General features: G+C 37.2%; 1 protein-coding gene across 5 annotated transcripts in view; it reads left to right on the top strand.

The window, feature by feature from the left end:
- The window catches only part of SPOPL (speckle type BTB/POZ protein like), a 61342-nt gene that overhangs the window by 905 nt on the left and 47671 nt on the right, over window positions 1-12766 (top strand). The gene's annotated exons all lie outside the window — the stretch shown is intronic.

Genomic DNA, 12766 nt, shown 5'->3' with positions numbered 1-12766 from the left:
TCCTTTCTCCCGATCCCTCTCAAAGGGAAGGGGATGGTGGGATTCCCCCCCTCGGAGCAGTAGATCCAATATAAGTAAAATGCATGTTTGTTCACCATAACTCCTTGGCGTCTTCCTCTGTGAAGTGTCCTTCGGCCGTGCTCTTGGGTCTTCTGATGCTTTGTTTATGTCGGAGTCACCCCGGGCCTAGGCTGTGCCATTATAATACTCGTCTCCCCGGCTTTAACTCACAGCCGAGTCCACTGTTTCTTAGACTGGAAACTTGAGTCGTAAAAGGCTCGCGCCTTGAACAATTACATCTCCCCTGCCTTACTGGGAAAAGGGGAGTATTTCAGATTGTCCTGTTGTTCTTGAGAGAATTGGTGGCTGGTGGTGAAGACCTCAGCTCCAGCTACACTGCCAGCATCTAAGCCCCTGCCTTGCCATCTACCAGCGCTGGCCTTGGGCAGGACGTTCAATCTCTGTGTGCCTCAGTGTTCTTGCAGCTGTAAAAGGGGGATAGTGATGCACTGCCTAAGAAGGGGCTGGGAATCGCAGGACTTAATGCAGGTGAAATGCAACCCTGCTTGGCGCGTGTAGGCATCCAGTGATGTTCTTTATTATTATCTCTTGACTTGGTCTTACTATTGATGACTTAATCTTGAGAGAGGAAGGTAGGGATCGAAAGCTGGCTTTTTGCTCTGTTTCGTTTAATACCCTTTTTGATATAGATAGGATTCATATTTCACACCTGCTGGTGTGAAAAATACAGCATTTTAGCTCCCCAGTTTCAGGTAAGTTTACCAGGCTACAAGCAGGTCAGTCCCAATTTCAGGTACCTGCTTAGAAATTTTAAAATTTAACCATTTGTTTTGAGAGTAAATGAAGTTGAACTATTTAGCAGAGATATCATAGTGGAAAATGAGGATTTTATAAATGTGAATTTTAGTACTACAAATTAAATACTCAGAATTGGTGAGATTCTCCACATCCGTCTGTCGTTTATGTTGACTTGCTACTCAAGATAGAGCTTTGGCTTCATTCAGAAGGCTGGTGGCTTTTCTCTCCTAACATGTTATGCTCATGCACATGACCAGTCCTTGATGTTTCCCAAATTTTACTCTTTAAAACCCTGACAATGTTTGTGCTATTTGCCTACCTCCTGTGTATTATTATTTTAATACATTTTTTGCAACAACTCACTTAAAAATGTATCAAATAGGTACTGTTTAGTGTTATAAATAGTAAAATTTTGAAATCTCAAATTGCTGTCCTAATCACACATAAAATTATGTGCATATTGCAACTGCCAGCATAAAGATGTTTGCCCATGTGTAGCTTAATATCACTTTTGTGTCAAGCGGAATGTACTCCAAACTTTAGGTGACACTGCCTTTGCTTAAGCTATTTCCTGGCCTAGAATAAATAACCTTTGCCCTTTCCCCTGCATATTCAAATTCTACCCATCTTTTACCTCTTATTATTTCCACATGGTTCCTGCCAACATTGGTTTGTTTCTTGGCTTTTCTACTTTCTGCATTTTGTATTTTTGGCTTTGAATAATACAAGCAGGTCTCATTCAAGAAAAATGACTCCTCTGGAATCAGACTTTTACAGTTTATGGGAACTTTGAAGGGGTGCAGTAAAATTGGCATTTGCATCTACTCTGTGCTAAGCACTATTCCTTTGGTTTTGTAAATATTCATTCTTGCCAAAAATACTTAATGAGCACCTTCTTCATGCCAGGCATTGGGGATACAGCCCTTCCCAACCAGGGTTTCAGTGAATATCAAGACCTAATGCTTTAAGCAGTGGTTCTCAACCTTTCTAATGCTGCGACCCTTTAATACAGTTCCTCATGTTGTGGTGACCCCCAATTTCATTGTTACAAATTGAACATAATTAAAGCATAGTGATTAATCACAAAACAATATGTAATTATATATGTGCTTTCCGATGGTCTTAGATGACCCCTGTGAAAAGGTCGTTCGACCCCCAAAGGGGTCGCGACCCACAGGTTGAGAACCGTTGCTTTAAGGCATCCAAACTATATAATGAATTAACTCCTTTCCTATGTACCTAAAATGGTACTAGCTATATACCATACTTGAGCGAAAGAACTGAGGAAATAGTTAATTCAGTTTCTGTAGAGTTTAATTCTTACAGAATCTTGGTTGACAAAAGCTTCGTCAGACAATAATACAGGGAATACTGGTAATATTAAAGATAATGATAATCTCTCACATTGCTAAAACACTATGGCAAACACTGTTTCAAATATTTATATATATTAACTTGTTTAAACATCATAACAATCCTTTGAAGAAGGCTTTATTATGTCTCTGTCTCACAAATGAGGAATTGAGAAACAGAGAGATAGCTTAATTTCCACAAAATCATACAGCTAAGTAAGCAGCAGAGCCAGGAAATACGGTTGTAGAACCTCTTACATCTCAGACCCTCCAGTTCCATGGTGGTTACTTTAGACAGGGTTGTTCATCTTTCTGAAAAATCTTTTTTCTTTTTCCTTTTTGTTATTTTGCATTTGTTTGTTTTTTAAAGGTTTCTCTGTATTTTTAGATTGTTTAGGAAACTAAAAAAGATTTAACGTTTGTAAAGCACCTATACACAGACTTATCCTAAGTCTTATATATGACTAGATATTGAAAGCATTTACCTTTGGTGGTCCTGCTCACTGTTTTGTTTCCTGACTTGGATTTATTCACTTAGCAAGAGTTTATTGAACAACTGATTTTGTGCCAGTCACTGTGCTAGGCTCTGGTGACACATGCAAATGGAGTGTACCTGTTTTCATGGAGGCAAAAGTCTGTTGGCGAATAAAGAAACTAAACAAATAATTACAAAAATTACAATTACAGTTATGATAACTGCCACAAAGGAAAATTATTGTAAACAGTGAAAGCCTGCTAATGTATCAAGGAAAGCTTCTCTGAAGAAAGGACTTTTAGACTTGAAACCTGAAGAACCAACTGGACTTACCCAAGTATTGCTGGTGATTTCAGCTCTCTAGAACTGAGGAGTCCTGGGCTGGACCTTAGCATGTGAGGCTGGGTGATGTGAAATGAGACTGGAAGAGGTCACACTGGTCAGTTATTGCTAAGCATTTTGTACTTAATCTTAAAAGAAATGGGAAGCACTGGAGAATGTCAAACAGCTGAGTAAGTTATTTAGATTTTCGTTTTAAAAACACTTGGCTCCTCTGTGGAGGACAGATTGGAGAGGCAACTGTAAAAACCAAGACCAGTTAGGCCAGTGCTACTCAAAATTATCTGGTTAAGGACCTGTTTTGTTGTGTTTTGGTTTCTAATGCGTACTGGTACTTTAGTAACAATAAAATGAATGTTGTGGCAGTGTCAAATTACTATAAAAATTTCTAAATGCTCCCTCTTAGTTTTTACCTTGTAATAATAGTTCATGAAACAGTGTTGGGCCACAGACCACTTTGAGTAGAATTGAGTTTGGCTTTATAGCAGTTTAGGCAAGAGATGATGGAATCTTGGTCCAGTATAGCGGTGATAGAGATAAAGTAGCTAAATTTGACAAATATTTGCAAAGTAAAATTGATAGGATTTGATGATGGATTAGATTTGGGGGTCTAGGGAGAGGAGAAGACTGATTTCTGGGTAAGTGGTTCTTGTACCTAACATAGGGAATATTGGGAAAATACCAGTTTTTTGTTTGTTAGTTTCTGGGAAGGAGTGGGTATTGATCATAATGCAGTTGGGAATAGTCAGTATAGCTTATAATTGATGTTATAGTTGCGGGGGTGGGGGGGAGTGTGATTGCCTAAGGGGAAAGTATTTAGAGAGAAGATATAGGGAAATAGTCCCCTATGAATCTTCAATATTTAAACATGGGGGAAAATAAATGGAGCAAAGGAGACTGAGAAGGTGTAGCCAGAGGTTGGGGGAAATTTTCCTTGGCATCACTAAGGCCAAGGCAATAGACTGTTTGAAAAAGGAGGGAGTGGCTAATCAACCATGTTGAATGAAACTGAGAAATCAATTAAATTGGGAACTAAAAAGTACACATTGTATTTAGCAACATGAACAAAATTATGTATTTCTTAGTAGTCAGTACATCTATAAACTATTTGGTGATGAATTTTGTTTTAATCTGCCAAAGCAACAGTCCTAAATTTAGAATTAACTGAAATCTATAGCATCATCTGTATCTTCCTTCCTGAGCTCAGACTCATATTTTTATTTATCAACATCTGGAAATTCTTATATGCATCTCAACTCATTCAAGACATATTCAAACAGAATATATATTTTAAGTACTATTTATCAGGCATTGAATACTAGACTTTTAGGAATGTCATTAGACCTCAGAGACTGGGAGCAATGAACAATTAAATATTGTTATTACAGTGTGATCAGAGCTGTCATAGCAGTTTACTCAGGTTGCCTTGGAAGCACAGAGAAAAGGTGCATTAGGAAGGTTTTCTAAGGAAAATGACACTTCCACAGAGTGTTTCCAAAGGACAAATGGAGAGGTGGAGACAGCAGTGCAGTAGTAGAAGAGTTAAAAGAAATTATATTCGAGGTATTTTGAAAGCATGCAAATGCAAGGAATTGTGGCTATAGCATAGGGATGGCATATTAGTGAGGTTGGCCATGCCATTCAAAAGTTTTTCTCTTGAACTTGTACCTTTTTTCTGTTTTAATTAATATTATCATCACTCGTAGTCACCCAACATGGAGATATCTTTTGAATATCTTCAAAAATTAAAGATTGCCTTTGTTGTGGTATTTGTTGTCTAAGGTGGTATTTTATTTTTGCTGGTCAGCTTTATATTTCATATATTACACCTATACTTATAAAATTATTGAGTAACCAATAATATTACTTAAATAGTATTTCAGTTATGCTTCAGTGATATATTTTTTTAAATGGGAGAAATCTTATGCATATAACTTTTTCTCCAATTTAGAGAGTTAAATGAGGGCCTTGGCAAGAGTTGACTGCTAAACCTCAGATATATGGCCAGTGATGGTGCTTAGAGGCTCAGTAGTATCATAATAGTCCCTTGATACCTTAAATGCTATTTTAGTTAGTTGTCGCAACACCTCAACATCCTTAGAATTATCTTTTCCACCATAGTAGAAAACAATTCATCTGTAGGGATTACTTTCTGAAGAAAACTATAATTGGCAAAACCTTAATTGGCAAGATCAAAGTCTCATAAAAATAGTGTGTTAGAAGGGAAAATGATAGTAAAATGGATTTTGAAAGCACAGTAAATAAAGGTGCTAGGAGACATGTGCTTTAAAATAAAAGGGGGTAGGTTATATCAAAACTTCGGATATACCTTTTTTGTGTTATTGTAGAAACATCTGCTAAGGCAGTCTTCCTTAAATTTTATACCAAGAAAATTATAACTTTCAAAATTTATTTTTGTTAGTTCTTACTGGCTTTAATATTTTTTTTACTCTTGCCTTCTCCCTGGTTTTTAGTTTTTTAAATATAACTAAATTCTTCTGTAAGAACTCTATGCTTTTTATATATTACTAGTGGCCCAGTGCATGGATTTGTGCACATTGAAAGGAAAATAATTAGAAGAAATCTATAATAATAAAAGGGTAATATGCTAATTAGACTGGATGTCATTCTGGATGTCATTCCAGACGTCCTTCCTGAGGAAGCCGGGGCCGGAGGGAAGCCAGCCCAGGTCCCAGGTGCCTGCAGGTGGCCCGAGGGAAGCCAGCCCGGTCCTGGGTGCTGGAGGGAAGCCAGTGCCGGCAGCCCGGGTCCCGGGTGCTGGAGGGAAGCCAGTGCCTGCAGCCCGGGTCCCGGGTGCTGGAGGGAAGCCGGTGCCGGCAGCGGGGGGAAAGAAGGCCTACTCTTGCACGAATTTTCGTGCATCGGGCCTCTTATTTTAATACTGCTATTTGCCTGTTTTCTGTAATGGACGCTGGTTGCCATCTGCAGGGCCATCGGTGGGGCAATTGGGCCCCACTTGCACCTGCATTGGCCTGGCGCCACCCGCTCACCTGTTCCACCATCCCACTGTGGTCCCAATCTCATTGGGGCCTCCATTGCCACCCGCTGCCAGCGCTGTGTCACTGGTGCCCACCATGTTCTGCACTACCCCCTGATGGTCAGCACACATCATAGCGAGTGGTCGAACTCCGAGGGGATAATTTGCATATTAGGCTCTTATTATATAAGATTATGGTTTTTAAAAACAGACTCCCTTTTCCAGAATAATTATTAGCATTATATTCTGAATTGTGTTGTGAAACAGAACTTTACATAGGTAAAGATAGATTTAAAAATTTATCTACAAATATAAAATTGCATTACCTTCAAACTAAGGTTGGGATAGGTTGTTTATATATCTGAAGCAAAAGTATGGTGGGAATACTATAATTCATCTGTGCAATATGAATGTGCTTAGAAGATACTCCACACAGACATGGAGTTTTCATATTTGGAGTTTTCATATTTGCTATCACCCTTTATTAGATATAGGAGTAAAAATAATTGGAGGCGTAAACTACACACTTTGCAGCCCTTTCCTGCCCTTGAATTTGATGTCTTTGCTGGAGGAGCTGTGTAAGTAACAGGTCAAAAAATAAATAAATAAATAATTGGAAATAACAATTCAAAACGAAAAAAGAAGGGTTTCACTCATGTATATTAGTAATGCAAGATTTCAGAGGTTTTAGTAAAACTGAAAACCAGTATGATGCTTTTTAAATATTTGAGATTTCTTAACTAAGAAAAAATTGTTTTCTGTTTGGGTATGGTTTCTTTTTTTTAAATACATTTTTATTGATTTCAGAGAGGAAGGGAGACGGGAGAGAGATAGAAACATCAATGATGAAAGAGAATCATTGATTGGCTGCCTCCTGCACGCCCCCTACTGGGGATCGAGTGCACAACCTGGGCATGTGCCCTTGATCAGAATTGAACCTGGGACCCTTTAGTCCACAGGCCGACGCGCTATCGCTAAGCCAAACCAGCTAGATCTGGGTATGGTTTCTGAGACAAATTTAAGTTTTTTCTTGTGTAAAATATACTTGTGTTCCTCCTTCCCTGTATTGTCTCTGCCACTCAAATAATTGATTTTTAAAGAGTGCAGTTGTCTTAAGGCATTTTTTTTTTTCATTGTAATTTGGATACAATTTCTGGTGTTTTGCAGTGGGAAATTCCCCTAAAAGTAAATAGTTTTCATCCTATAATACAAAAACAAAATCAAACACAAAATTTAATATAAATTCATCCTGAAATTATCAAGGCAAATATCAACACAAGAACCTATCAAATACTTAAATAAATTTAATTTTATTTTTAAAATATATTTTTATTGAGAGGAAGGAAGAGGGAGAGAGAAATATTAATGATGAGAGAGAATCATTGATCAGCTGGGGGGATCGAGTCCATAACCCAGGTATGTACCCTGACTGGGAATCGAACTATGACCTCCTGATTCATAGATCGACACTCAACTACTGAGCAACACTGGCCAGGCTAAATTGGATTTTATTTAGTTAAATTTTTTTTTGTTGGTAACTCTTAGGATCGGTTTGAACCTTTATTAACCAGTTATTTGACATGGCAGTTCAATTATGTCTAGTTTTGCTAGAGAAACTCAAGTGGGATATAGGCACTCACTAAACAGATTTGGTCATTTCTGATTGTATTCCAAGTGTATTTTTGAAAACATTCTTTCATGTAAATATTTTATCAGTCGCATTTGAGAACTGGCTTGAATCAAGTGGTATTTTGGGGTATCTTGATTTATGCTTCACTGTTGATTTTTTTTTTAGGTGTTTTATTTCCATTGTCCTTTCATCTATCTGCCTTGTCCCAAGTCCCAAGTCCTTTATAAAAAATTTTTTTCTTCATCAAATTGTGTAATGAAACCAGTATTTTTTCCTATCAGAATATAACCTGGATTATTTAAACATGGACCTGAGTAACTGACAACTTACTCTAGTTTAAAAATAGCTTTAATAGAATTTCCTCATAGGTCATTTTGGTAGGGATGAACTACCCTTTTTTACGCACTTGTACCAGACAGTATCAAGTACCTTAGTTTTATTTTATTTTATTTACTTCTTATTACTAACCCATGAGTTGTAGATAATATAAATTTTCAATGGTACTTGTCACTAGTTACCATATGCTCCATTATTTTATGTACCCCAAAGAGAGAGGGCACTATCAATTACAATTGTAAAATGCCATCAATTTCAGATATGTTCAAATATGGAACATAAAATGGGTTTCTTAGAATTAATGAAATGTGGCATTAGTGCTACATCGTTTTATGGTTATCACCCATCACCCAAGGTCATCAAAATTGCTAACCTCCCAACATCAAGTCAGAATAAATTTTGTTCTGCTTTATTTCAGAGCTCTCCAGACAGCATAGCATAGAGGCTAAGAGTTTGTACCCATCTACTATTTAAAGCTTTAGTTTTGTTACTTTAGGCAAGTTACTTAGCATTTCTACCTTAATGTACTCATCTGTAAAATGGAAATGACAACAGTATCTATCTCAAGCTGGTCTAAGACCTGAATGAGTTATATTTACAGTTAGAGTATTGTTTCCCACATAGTTTAGTGCTTTGTCTAAATGTTGGTTAATGAAAAACAGTAATGCTATGTCTGATCTAAGATACATCAGCAGATGATGTGCTTAAAGTGGAGGGGAAAAGGGCCTTTATCAAATCATTAATTGATATTTTGTGCACAAAATTAATATTAAAGTATTTCATTTGTCTTTGAAAACTAATGTAAGATTGCAGTCTTGACAATTTTGATACCTAAATTGCATTTCTATTTTCATAAAAAATACTTAGGAAGGTTCAGCTGAAATCTGCTTTTCTTTCATCTGTTATGACATATTTAGTCAGAATATTGATGTGCTGTGATGAATGTCTTAAAAATAACTGCAATATACTTATGATTCCTGTCAACTTCATAAAGAATTCATTCAGAAATATTTTAAAAAGTTTAAATATTAAAGAAACATGTTTTAATTTTAGTTAAAACATGCCACTTCTCCATTGTGAATGAAGTATATGGAAGAAAAGTAATACTGAGGCAGTTTTTGTTTATTTTAATGGTTTTATATGTATATGATTTTGTTGCTTTGTCTTGAGATTTAAAAATCTTGTTATATACCCTGATAACAAAAATAGGTTGTGACCTTTTGAACTTGCTTTTTTTCCTTATTCCCACTTTTGCCTTGTTTTTCTCCTGTTTTGAGCTCACATCGTTCATTTACTCCACAAATAGTTATTGACGCAACTGTTAAATGCCAGGCTTTGTGTCTACAGTGATGAATTAGAAATAGAATTGGAAGATTTACTATTTGGGGTTTATTAATCCATCTAATCATTGAGCGCTTAGGCCCAGTGCTGAAATCTTTATATACATATTCTTTAAAACATTTTTTTAATTAATTGATTTTAGAGAGAGTAAAACAGAGGGGGGCGGGGAGAGAGAGAGAGAGAGAGAGAGAGAGAGTTGTTCCACTTATTTATGTATTCACTGGTTGATTCCTGTATGTACCCTGACGGATATCGAACCCACAGCCTTGGCATATAGGGACGATGCTCTAACCACCTGAGCTACTTGGCCAGGACTACACATTTTTTTTTTATCCTCATAATTACCCTGTTAGGGTAAGTCATTACTTTTCAAATGTCACTACTAAATAAATGGCAGAAAAGAATAACCTTGACAGATGGAAGGAAAGTGAAGGTCAAATGTGATCAAGGTAGTGGTGGAGAGAGAGTATTTAGGTGTTAAAATTTTTTCAAATTAGTGTTTTCTCCTAAAGAGGATTTGACTCTTACATTCTATTACCTTAATATAGCATTCTTTGTTTAATATAAAAATGTTTTAAATTAGCATGAGGGGAGATTAAAAAAAGTGTTCTTTCCCAAATTTAGGATGTTGGGAACACGGCATTGGGAGCAGGATTTTTATTATGAACTAGAGGCCCAGTGCATGGATTCATGCACCGGTGGGGTTTCTCAGCCTGCACCCATTTGGGGGATGTCAGATAGCTGTTTTCGGCCCGATCCCTGCAGGCCCAATCCACACAGGAGGGAGCCCAAACCCCTGCGTTGAGCATCTGTCCCCGGTGGTCAGTGCGCTTCATAGCAACCGGTCGACCGGTCGTTCGGTCGTTCGGTCGCTTAGGTTTTTATATATAGACTAGAGGCTCGGTGCATGAAAATTCATGCACTGGAGGGGTGGTCCCTCAGCCCGGCTTGCCTCCTCTCACAGTCCGGGAGGCCTCAGGGGCGGGAGGTGACCCGGTGATCAGGGGAAGGAGATGCCCCATCACACCTCTGCTGCTGCCACTGCCGGCAGCACAAGCCTCGGCCGGCTCTGGTTACCTGAGCCTCAGGCAGCACTGGGCGGCTGGGTAGCTGCCATCCGAGGCTTGCCTGCGCCTCAGGCTGGCTCTGGTTGGCTGGGGGGCTGAGGGGGCTGGGGGTCTCTGGAGGCAGGCTGAGGGAACTGGGCGCTGCCATCTTGTGGCTGTGGGTGCCGCTATCTTTGAGGGTGTGACAGTCAATTAGCATATTCCCTCCTTATTGGCTGTGGGTGCTGCCATCTTTGCGACAGAGTGAGGGTCAATTAGCATATTCTCTCTTTATTATGTGTAGATATCTATCTTGGCATAAATATTGCCTATTTATTTATTAAATGTTTGCTTTTTAATTTTAAGTAAACTTTTATTGAAGTATAACGTACATTCAAAGACATGCACACAGCCCCATACACCATGTACACACTTGTATCTGGTTTCTTACCATAAACATTTATTTTGATGTTATCCATGCATGTAGTTGTAGTAGTAGCTTATTCATTCTCGTAGTTCTGTAGCATTCTATTCCATTATATGACTGTATATACTATATTTTATCCATTCTACTGCTAATGAACATCTAGGTTTCCAGTTTGGAGCCACAAATTATAGTGCCCCTATTGAATATTCTTGTACATATCTTTTGGTGCATATGCATACATTTCTTTAGGACATGTAACTTGTAGTGGAATTGTTGGGTCGTAGGGTGTGTTTATATTTAGTTTTAGTATATATTATCCAGTACTTTCCAAAGTGGTTGTACCAATTTATGTAGTCTCATTAGTAGGGAATGAGAGTTCCATTTGTTCCAACTACTCTGCAACATTTGCTTAATATTGTCTCATTAATTTAGCTATCCTGGTGAGTGAAAGGGTATTACATTGTGGATAGGCTAGTTTTAAAAAATAAATCTAATTCCTTTCCCCACTCATACCCATCTCATGCGTTCACCAAGGGAAAGTAATAGAGACATGTTTATTTTTACAAAACCCATTGGATATTTCCGGTTACCTTGTCACTGTGTAGTTCATTGGCTTTCTGACAAATGGTGCATTTCTGCCTAACTATTGCTAAACATGGAAAAGGATTTAAGATTTTGCAAGCTGGGGAAAAGTTTTATAGGCTCTTTTATTGAGTGAGTTTGCAACATTGGCCTGAAGCTTTAATTACACAATGCTGAAATGTACTTGCTTTTACTTGACTCTCTACCTAGATTGTAATTTGTATTCATTCATTATTTTGTGAGGTTTGCTACTCCTTAAATGAGGGAAATACTGTATACACAGTAGAGCTTACTCAGTTTTCAGAACTTGAAAGTAAAATTGAGAAAATTTTACCATAAGTATGCCCACAGCATGCAGTGTGTTTTTATATTTAATTTCTTGTTACTTTTGGATTTTTTCCTTGTGTCACAAAGGCAGTGTTGCTAATATGTATTTTTCATATCAAATTGTGTAGTGAAAACAATGCGAAAAACATTTCTGCTTGTGTATTCTTTTCAGTGTTAGGATTTTGGTTATTAGTCTCTTCATAGTCCTCAATGAATGTAGATTGTTAGAATCATATATAGGGAATCACCTTTCTTGTACCTTTTGGGCATCATAATTAAGTTGTTAATTTCATCTGTTAAAACACACATAGACTCATAACCACAGATAAGCCCATAGTTTTTCCTTTTCAATATTTTATATGCCTTTTTGTAGCTAATACTTTTATATCTGACTTCATTTCTTACTGCTGCAAAGTACTATTTTAAGGTAGAACAGCTGTTTGATAAATACTTGTGCTCTGCATATTCATATTCATTTACTGATTATTGCTAGTCATAAGAATCTTGGAATTATTATTTTTGTTAATTTATCTTTATTGTTGAAAGTATTACAGATGTCCCCTTAGAATCTTGGAATTATTAACTCATCAGCAGAGGACCTGAGATGGCATTCATGTCCTTAAAAAGTTTCTGTGAGGTACAAGAGCAATTCGTTTTGTTTTGCAAAGCATTTCTTTGTGAGAGAGCTAGATAGGGCTGGTAGTTAGATGACAATAGCTTCCTTTTATTAAATCTAGTTTGACTAAGTGTTACTTCATTTCAGAAAAGGTTGGATTAAAATTCAGGGTCTCCTTACACATTGTTCTTCCTGGATCATATGGCTTTGTTGTTTTCTTTTTCTCTTTTCATTTCTTTGTCTTTCTTTTTTTCTGTAAACTATGCAGCTATATGGCAAAATTTTTTCTTGGGAAAATTAAGCCATTTTTAATGGTAATGATATAGGCAAATAAATCTATTCCCTACTACTGTTTACCCTAAGGCATGCTATTTGTCAATTTTTTCCCTTAGATTTTATAATTTAAAGGTTCAAAATGTAGTAGTTCCTGTTATCTTTTTAAAGCATACTGGTTTATCCTGCTTTTGCCTAGAATAGT

The sequence above is a fragment of the Myotis lucifugus genome, unplaced genomic scaffold, assembly GCF_000147115.1.
Source record: "Myotis lucifugus unplaced genomic scaffold, Myoluc2.0 scaffold_32, whole genome shotgun sequence".
NCBI lineage: Eukaryota > Metazoa > Chordata > Mammalia > Chiroptera > Vespertilionidae > Myotis > Myotis lucifugus.
The sequence above is the reverse complement of the archived record's forward strand: the minus strand, read 5'-3'. Positions and strand labels throughout refer to the sequence as shown.